The sequence below is a fragment of the Salvia hispanica genome, chromosome 5 (genome assembly GCF_029641045.1).
Source record: "Salvia hispanica isolate PSC_SH4W2 chromosome 5, Shi_PSC_v1, whole genome shotgun sequence".
Taxonomy (NCBI): domain Eukaryota; kingdom Viridiplantae; phylum Streptophyta; class Magnoliopsida; order Lamiales; family Lamiaceae; genus Salvia; species Salvia hispanica.
In genome coordinates this window covers 8596770-8606080 of record NC_142696.1, presented here as the reverse complement: position 1 = coordinate 8606080, position 9311 = coordinate 8596770, and positions in this window count along the sequence as shown.

Sequence of the window (9311 nt, the reverse complement as noted above, 5' to 3'; positions counted from 1 at the left end):
GTCAGCGGCGCTGATGTCGTTGCTAAATTGATTGTGCTGCCGTATTCGGTGGTTAGTTGTTTTCTCTTTTCCCCTAATTTGATTAGGTTTTGCTGATTCACCTCCAATTGTTTATATTATCGGTTACAGTAAAATGCAGTGATGCAATCTAGCAAATTTGGTTGTGCATTCTTCTTCATGATTAGGTTGGATTGATTTGGAATTATTTGAATTCATGAAGAATGCTAATTCCTTCATACTCCTTTAACTTTGGTAGTTATTAGTAGTATTTAAGTTTTTGAGGTTCAATTTGATGAAATTTTGTATCACTGAATTGAAATGCTAGTGTGTGTTTGTGTGTGTGCGTTTCTCCCCAATTTTAATCATTTTGTTGTGATGAACTTGATTGAATTGAAAATATTTTCCAACACAGAGATTGTGATTGGGGATTTGATGTGGCAGTCTGATTTTGAGGATGCGTTGACAATTGATATTCTCGGTATCCAAATGTGAATTATAAGTGTTACTTTTTAGTTGTTGACATGTTAATACGAGTTGTTGACATTTGATATTCTGGGTATTGATATGTGAATTATATGTGAATTATAAGTCTTATTTTTTAGTTGTTGACATTTTAATTCGAGTTGTTGACATTTGATATTCTCGGTATTCAAATGTGAATTATAGTAAGTGTTATTTTTTAGTTGTTGACATTTTAATACGAGTTGTTGACATTTAATATTCTCGGTATTGATATGTGAATTATAAGTGTTATTTGTTAGTTGTTGACATTTTAATACGAGTTGTTGACATTCGATATTCACGGTATTGATATGTGAATAATAAGTGTTATTTGTGAGTTGTTGACATTTTAATACGAGTTGTTGACATTCGATATTCTCGGTATTGATATGTGAATTTTAAGTGTTATTTTTTAGTTGTTGACATTTTAATACGAGTTGTTGACATTCGATATTCTCGCTATTGAATGTGAATTGAATAGGTTGTTTTTATTCAGTAAAGTTTCTTGCTGATTTCTTGTCTTTTATTGCTCCTTCCATTCTATATAATCATTAAATTCTTTGTCTCTCAACAAAACTCGTAAAGGTTGTGTTCTTGTGCAACATTTCATTCGATACATACAAATTCAAAATTCTGGAGTATGAGAGAGATGGCTTCTCTTTGAAGTTACGCAGAGGTATGTAATCTCTTAATTTTTATCTCACAAAAAAAGTAAATGTATGATGATTCATTCAGTTTAATTAATCAATCAATTGTCCAGTGTAAATTAATGATGTTTGAATTAATGGCAGCATGAAGAAATGGATGAATTGGGGCAGAAGCTGTTGTACACGAGCCTGGAACTGGAGAAGCTGAAATTAGAAGCGATGAAAGAAATGCAGAAAAACAAAGAATACGTGAACCAACTGATCCAGCTCTAGAAATGCGCCATCGAAGAGCGAGACGAAAGAAAATCAATTATTGATTCGTTTATGGAATTGGATGTTTTAGGGTTTGGATTATCAATTGTGTTGGATGTGAGCTGGATTGGGGAATCAAGTTTTTTTTATGACAAATAAATGACAAACCATTTGCAGAGACCGTCATTGAAGATGTTGAAATCACCTATATAATTCATGTTAACTATACGCATTAATGTCAGCTAGTGTACAATCCATGTCAATTATATATATATAATCCATGTCTACTACATACATATAATGTCAACTACAATCCATGTCAACCGCATACATATAATGTCAACTACATATATCTACATACATAGAGAAAGCAATTGAAAAGGCAAATAAACCTCATAGACATTGTGGAAAATGTCAAAAAGTGAACGATCATAATGCCAGAAGTTGTGGCAAAGAGAAGACATAATTGTTCTTTTTTAATAATTAGAGTTGTTTTTTAGTTTTTGACATATACTACAAGTTTTTGACATTTTCTTATTAGTTGTTGATATTTGATTTTGCTCTCTATTGATGTGTATTGTATGATCATCATACCAGAACTTGTGGTAAAAAGGAAAAAAAAAGAAAAAAAATACTTGTTCATTTTTAATTATAAGATTTGTTTTTTGAGTTGTTCACACTATAAAAGTTGTTGGCAAGCTGTTGACATTTTGCTATAAGTTGTTGACATTTGATATGCATTGACATGTATTGTATGACCACGATGTCAGAACTTGTGTCAAATAAAAAAATTAAGATACAATAGTTGTTATTTTTTAATTACTAGAATTATTTTTGAGTGGTTAACACTTCATACAAATTGTTGACAAGCTGTTGACATTTTACTATAAGTTGTTGACATTTGATATGCAAGCTATTGACATGTGTTGTATGATCATGATGTCAGAACTTGTGTCAAATAAAAAATATTAAGATAAAATAGTTGTTATTTTTAAATTACAAGAATTGTTTTTGAGTTGTTGACACTATATACAAGTTGTTGACATTTTTATATAAGTTGTTGACATTTGATATGAAAGTTGTTGACATGATACCAGAACTTGTTTCAAATAAAAAAATTAAGAGAAAATAGTTGTTCTTTTTTTAAATTATAAGAATTGTATTTGCGTTGTTGACATTTCAATACAAGTTGTTGAACTGATTGACATTTGATATATATTACTTACTACTAAGTTCAAAAGTCAGAATCCACAATAGTAGTCCATGGTTTGTGTTGGAAGTGAAGGTTTTAGGAAGAAGCCTTCAGCAACCCAAAATTTGATGAGTTTAGAGGCACATATCTCACAATCTTCCGAGAATGCACCCAGGTAAAGGAAACAACCTTGAAGTCTAGCGGGCAAGTAAATGTAGCTGAGAACCAAGATCTCCATGTAGGAACCCTCCCCCATTGCAGCATCAGCAGTATTTTCTTCAATCCTTTTCTAGAAATCAATCTTTTCTGTCTCCTAATGAGAAGACCACCAACCACAACTAGTGACAGAGGAAGACCTTTCCATTTCTCGACGATCGATCTTCCAATTTCCTTCAAATGAGGAGGGCAATGCAATGTAACATCATCATTATCATTTTTCATCATATCACCGATGGTAAGATAACAGAGCAACTACTAATTATGCTCCAGCCCGAGCAGCTGCATCTCATGAAGTAAACTAGATTTTTCGAAAATTTTATGAGCGACCTCCCGAGGCCTAGTGGTGAGAAGAATCCAGCTGCCATTCCCCTTATCCGGCAAGGTGTGCGCGATCCGATCCCAAGCATTAGTGTCCCAGACATCATCCACAACGATTGATAAGTCGTATTCTAAGCCTTGGTTACTGGTCAGTATGTCGTGAAATGCATGCATTATCTGCAAAACAGTTGCTCAAGTGTGCAGGATTAAAGGATCCAAGTCAGTAGGAGACGATTCAGGTGACGCAAGTGAAAAAGGCGCTAGAAAGGTGCAATACTGACCAGGATGCATGCCAGAGAAAGGCTCGAGATGGAGAAGAAGGATAGCTGGGATGATCATTAACAAGGGCATAAAAGTCAAAACTTGAAGGAAGTCTACCCTAAAAGCAAGGGCAAGTCTCCCTATAAAAGAAGCCACTTGGAGAGAGAGAAAGGAGTTCACCCTTGAGTCCAGCCACCACACTTAGTTAGAATTCTCTCTAGAAGATCAGTTCCTTCAGCATTATCCAATCTCTCGTTCCTCGCCACAGCCATGGTCACTTGACGTCCAAGAGTCTGCCGGAGAAGTCATTAGTCCGCCGTTGCAGCCAGTTATCGCAGTAGTATAGTAGTATCATCGCCCGGAGTGGCAAAACAATCGTTACCTTGCTTCCTAGTTTAATATTTACTTGTTTTTATCGTTGGTTTGTTGCAAACACTCATCGATGTTGCTCTTTTGAAGTACTTTGTTATTTTCCAACATTTACGTTATGAAGTTTCAATTTCGCATGTCGCTTTGGTTTGAGTTTGCTTCATTCTGCCTAGGAAAGTTAGATCTAGTTATTGCTTTTAATTTATGAGTGCTTTCTTTTCTGGAGTTGTTGATTTGAAGTTGCAATTACGTTTAGTCAAATTTCTGTGCATGAGTTTCTTTTCTACGCCATGATTACCACCTTGCATGTCAGTCAGTAGAAGTAAAGTTGCAGTTTCACCGTTTAATTTAAGTTTGAGCATTTTAATCGATGGATCTTGAGTTTGAATTTATGAATTTGAAGTTAGTCATGGTGTTTGTGTTCATATGATTTTTGTCAATACTTGGTGAAGAAGAAAACGTCAAAATCAACTTTAGTTGGACCTCTTTTACTTTTAAGTTACTTTTGCTTTTGTTCCCTACTTTTCAGTTGTACTATCCAGACCTGTCAGAGAGCCCCCAGCCACCAGATACACCTTGTTGTCTAATTTGCCTCTTTTAGTAACTGTCTACTTTTCATATGTCTCTGAGACGCCTTGTCCCCTACTTTCACGAACACCACCACATGCCTGTTATTTTCACGCCTACTAGTCAGTAGAGTGCCACCTTTATATCTTGTCTAGGTAAAATCTCAACCCAAGCGTGGTAGATAACTAAAACACCCAGGAAAGTCACCGCAGTTGTCAAAACGTGTCCATCCTCGTGGTATTCGACCCTTACCTCCATTATACTAATCAGTAGAAATGGGTTGAGGAAACTTGTTTGAAGCCAGGTCCCGGTTGTCGTACCAACGACTCAGCTGGGTCGGGAATCTCTTCCTGATCAGTTGGACACACTCCAAATTACATACGAAAAACTAGGGAAAGAACCATAAAGGAAGGCTATCAAAATGGCGCCGTTTCCGGGGATGGATGGCGTTCATATCTGTTATTGTGTGTGATCTTTTTGGTGTACATATTGTTTATAATTTTCCTTTTCTTTTTGTTTTTGTTTTCAGTTTATGAGAAGTGGCTCGGCTCCTAGCCAGTGGAGACCAAGGATACTTCCCCGAGGAACAATACTCGTTACCACTCGTTCTGGCCTGTCGACAGCACTGTCCGACCTAGGCACGAGCAGCGACGAGGAGAAAGAAGATCTAGAGTACCAACTCCCGGAACTCCCACCCCAACCAGTAAGAACACTAGTGAGAATGGCTGACCAAGGTGAGGACGATCCCGAGCTCTCAACACTTACCGCACACGCCGATGGAGATCCCCCACAAGCCATAGTGGTCACCCCAAGCCAGACCGCCTGTGATGTGAAGCCCCACGTGATTGCAATCCTACCGACGTCCTGTGGGAAAAGTTACGAGGGACCATACGAATTCTTAAATGAGTTCTGCAAAATCTGTAAGGCACAGAGGCAGCCAGCAGGAGCGAGCGAGGATGATTACAGACTGAAACCCCTACCTTTTGTCCTAAAGGGAGAGGCCAACACTTGGTTCATGCGCCTGCCAGCCGACTCTATCAATACATTGGCCGATTTCAAGTCAGTTTTCCTAGCCGAGTTCTTCCCATCTTCAAAGACAAGCGCATTGAAGAGGAATATATCGTGCATAACGCAAGAATATGATGAAACCCTGAGCGAGTACTGGGAGAAGTACATGAGCCTTCTGGAGTCATGCCCCAACCATCGCATGAAGGAGATAGAGGTGCACCACACCTTCTATGAGGGGATGAACAAGGAAACCAAGGATCTGGCGAATTCATCATCTGGAGGTGATTTCACCCAGTTGGGAGTAAGTGAAGCCAAAAAGGTATTACGTAAGCTGTTGAATGCGAAGAAGACGTACGGCAGAGAAAGGGTAGCAAGTGCTTCGGCTACTGACCAGGAGGAACGGATGGATTTGAAGATGGAGGAATTAAAGAAGGAGTTGCTGACTGCAATCAAGCAGAACACTCCACCACCTTCTCCGACTGGAGGCCAAGAAGCCCCAGCACTAGCCGGACAGCTCGCTGGATGTGGAGCAAGCAAATGCCGCAGGATACTACAATTCCAATGGCAATTGGATTCCGGGGAAGCAAAGGGATGCACCATGGAGGGACCACCAAAATTTCCGATGGGGAGATGGAAATCAGAATCAGAACCAAAATCAGGCTCAAAATCAACCCAACCCCCACCCGAACCAAAATCCCAACCGTGGCCCAACAAACCCTGACTACCAATCTAACTGGGTAGGAAGAAACCAGCAACCTCAGAACCAAAACTCTCAAAACCAGAACCCGAACCCTACCTATGTGCCACCCCATCAGCGAAACAACCAAAACCAGAACCAAAACCAAAACCAGAACCATAACCAGAACCAATTGAACCCAGGGCCTCAACATAACACCCACCACCAAAATCAAAGTCAGTACCAGCACAACCACGACCAGTATAACCCTCCTGCCCAGTATAACCAGTACCCACAGAACCAAAACCAACAAAATTTCTCAGGCTACCAATCAAACCCACACCCTCAGTATAACCAGCACCAGAGCTCAAACCAATTCCATCAGCCAAACAGGTCGAGGAGGTCTATGGAAGACATGATGGGAGAGATGCTTGCCTCGCAGCAAAGCATAAAAAATGACTTGCAGTCCAGTAACGAAACAATGCAAGGGATGCAAAGTGCCCAGAAGGAGCATAGGGCAAATATGGATATGATGAACAGGCAGTTGGCCCAGCTCGCTAACTCGGTGGGCGAAATGAAAGGGAACTCAGGGAAACTCCCATCTACAGTCCATGTACCCGAAAAGGCAAATGTGAGCAAGATTACCCTGCAGTCCGGAACAGCTTACAATGGACCTCAACTCAAGAACCCTGTTGCGGAGTCAAGTAGAGAAAGAGTGCTGGGCGACACCATCTCAGCAGAAGAACTCAAGAGGCCTCTGCCTCAGATGGAGGATCCGTTTTTTCTAAACGAGAAGCCTCCTGTGGAAAGAAAGGAGGGAGAAACATAACCTGGAAATGCCCACATCGGAACCTCAAACCCAGGAGGCACCAAAGGAAAATCCACAAGGATTGACTGGAGAGGCTAAGGGAGAAAAACCGTTTCCATATCGGTTTGTAACGACGAGGAAGAAGGAAAACCCTGTGGATTTCATGTCGATCTTTGGGAAGCTGGATGTCACCATACCATTCCTCCAAGCCGTGAGGCTGCCCCCTCTAGGGAAGTTTATAAAGGAGTTTATAGCCGGAAAGGCTCAGGAGGATGGAAAGATCATGGTGGAAGGAATAGCGTCAGCGATTGTACAGGAGAAACTACCACCCAAGAGAGCCGACCCAGGTATGTTTACCCTACCCATAACAATTGGAGATGTGAAAATCGAGCATGCAATGTGTGATTTAGGAGCATCTATCAATGTTATGCCGTTATCCATTTATAATCGGTTAAAGGGGGTAAAGTTGTCAAATACCAGGGTGTTGATCCAACTGGCTGATAGGTCATGTATCAATCCTGAGGGTGTCTTAGAAAATGTGTTGGTCAAGATACAAAACTTCACCTATCCCGCTGATTTTTATGTCATTAAAATGAGTGAACCGGAAGCTAGGGAGTCTAGCGGCATATTGTTAAGAAGACCATTTTTAAGAACGGCTAAGACAATCGTGGATATGGCCGAGGGGACAATATGCATTGACTTTAATGGTGAGAAATTTGTCTTTGACATCAATGAAGCCATGAAAAAACCCATAGATTCTGAAAATCTATGTTATGTTGATGTAATTGACCCCCTAGTCCAAGAATTTCTTGAGACCGAATTATTGCAGGAAAAGCTCCAAGCCTTGGATGTGTATGCCCAGGCTGATGTGGAAGCAGCTGCATGGTGTGACCTGATCAGTAGCCAAGGCCAAGGGTTGACTGACGAAGAGATCGAAGAAGCAATTACGGAATTCTGTCAGAAGTCAGAACTAGCAGGATCCGTAGGGGCCGAGGTACCGGCCAGTATGGAGGAAAAATCAGATGCTGAACAAGAGCAAGAGGAGGATTCAAAGAAGAACCCTTTACCTACAGACACACTGCCCCCGCAAGTGGAGTTGAAAAAGTTGCCAGCGAATCTTAAGTATGCCTACCTAGGGGAGGAAGACTCATTCCCTGTAATCATCAATAGCGGGCTGACTGAAGAGCAAGAGGCAAGACTACTAACTGTGCTGGGCAAAAACAAGAAGGCTATTGGATGGAGCCTTACGGACCTGGTGGGTATAAGCCCGGACATCTGCATGCACCACATTAGGCTGGAGGATGGAGCCAAGGCGCATAGAGATTCTCAAAGAAAGGTGAACCCAAACATGCGAGAAGAGATACTGAAGGAAATCTTGAAGTTGCTCTCACTGGGCATTATATACTCGGTTCCAGATAGTGAATGGGTTAGCCCAATCCATATGGTCCCCAAGAAGTCAGGGATCCAGGTGATTAAGAATGAGAGAAATGAGCTAGTTCCCACTAGACTAGTTACTGGGTGGCGAATGTGTATAGATTACCGAAAGCTGAACAATTCAACCAGGAAGGACCACTTCCCCCTGCCATTCATCGATCAAATGCTAGAGCGACTGGCTGGGAGGAAGTACTTCTGCTTTTTGGATGGGTACAGTGGGTACTTTCAAATCTATGTGAACCCGGAGGACCAGGATAAGACCACGTTCACATGCCCGTTTGGAACCTATGCGTATAGGCGTATGCCATTTGGCCTATGCAACGCCCCCTGTACTTTCCAACGGTGCATGATGAGCATATTCTCGGATTTGATTGAAGATTGTATAGAGATCTTTATGGATGATTTCACTGTCTATGGAGACTCTTTCGACTCGTGCTTGCAACATTTGGATGTGGTGCTAGAAAGGTGTCAAGCAAAGAGTCTGGTTTAAAATTTTGAGAAATGCCACTTTATGGTTACAGAGGGAATTGTCTTAAGACACGTGGTGTCAGCAAAGGGAATCCAGGTGGATCAAGCTAAGGTGGATGTCATATCCAAACTACCTTTCCCTACTGATCAGAAAGGAATAAGAGGTTTTCTGGGCCATGCTGGATTTTATCAAAGATTTATCAAGGATTTCGCAAAGATTGCCCAACCCCTTACCAGACTTCTCCAGAACGAGGTGGAGTTCGTCTTCGATGAGCATTGCAAGGCTGCCTTCAACCTCCTTAAGGAAAAATTGATTTCTGCCCGATCATTCAGGCTCCTGTCTGGGATCACCCCTTCGAGGTGATGTGCGATGCTAGCGACTATGCAGTGGGGGCCGTACTAGGTCAGAAGATCGAGGGGAAAAGGTACGTTATATTCTATGCATCCAAGACCTTGAATCAAGCCCAATGGAATTATGACACCACCGAAAAGGAGATGTTAGCGGTTGTCTATTCCTTCGAAAAGTTCAGGCAGTACCTACTGGGATCCAGAGTCATCGTCTATACTGATCATGCGGCGATCAAGTATCTC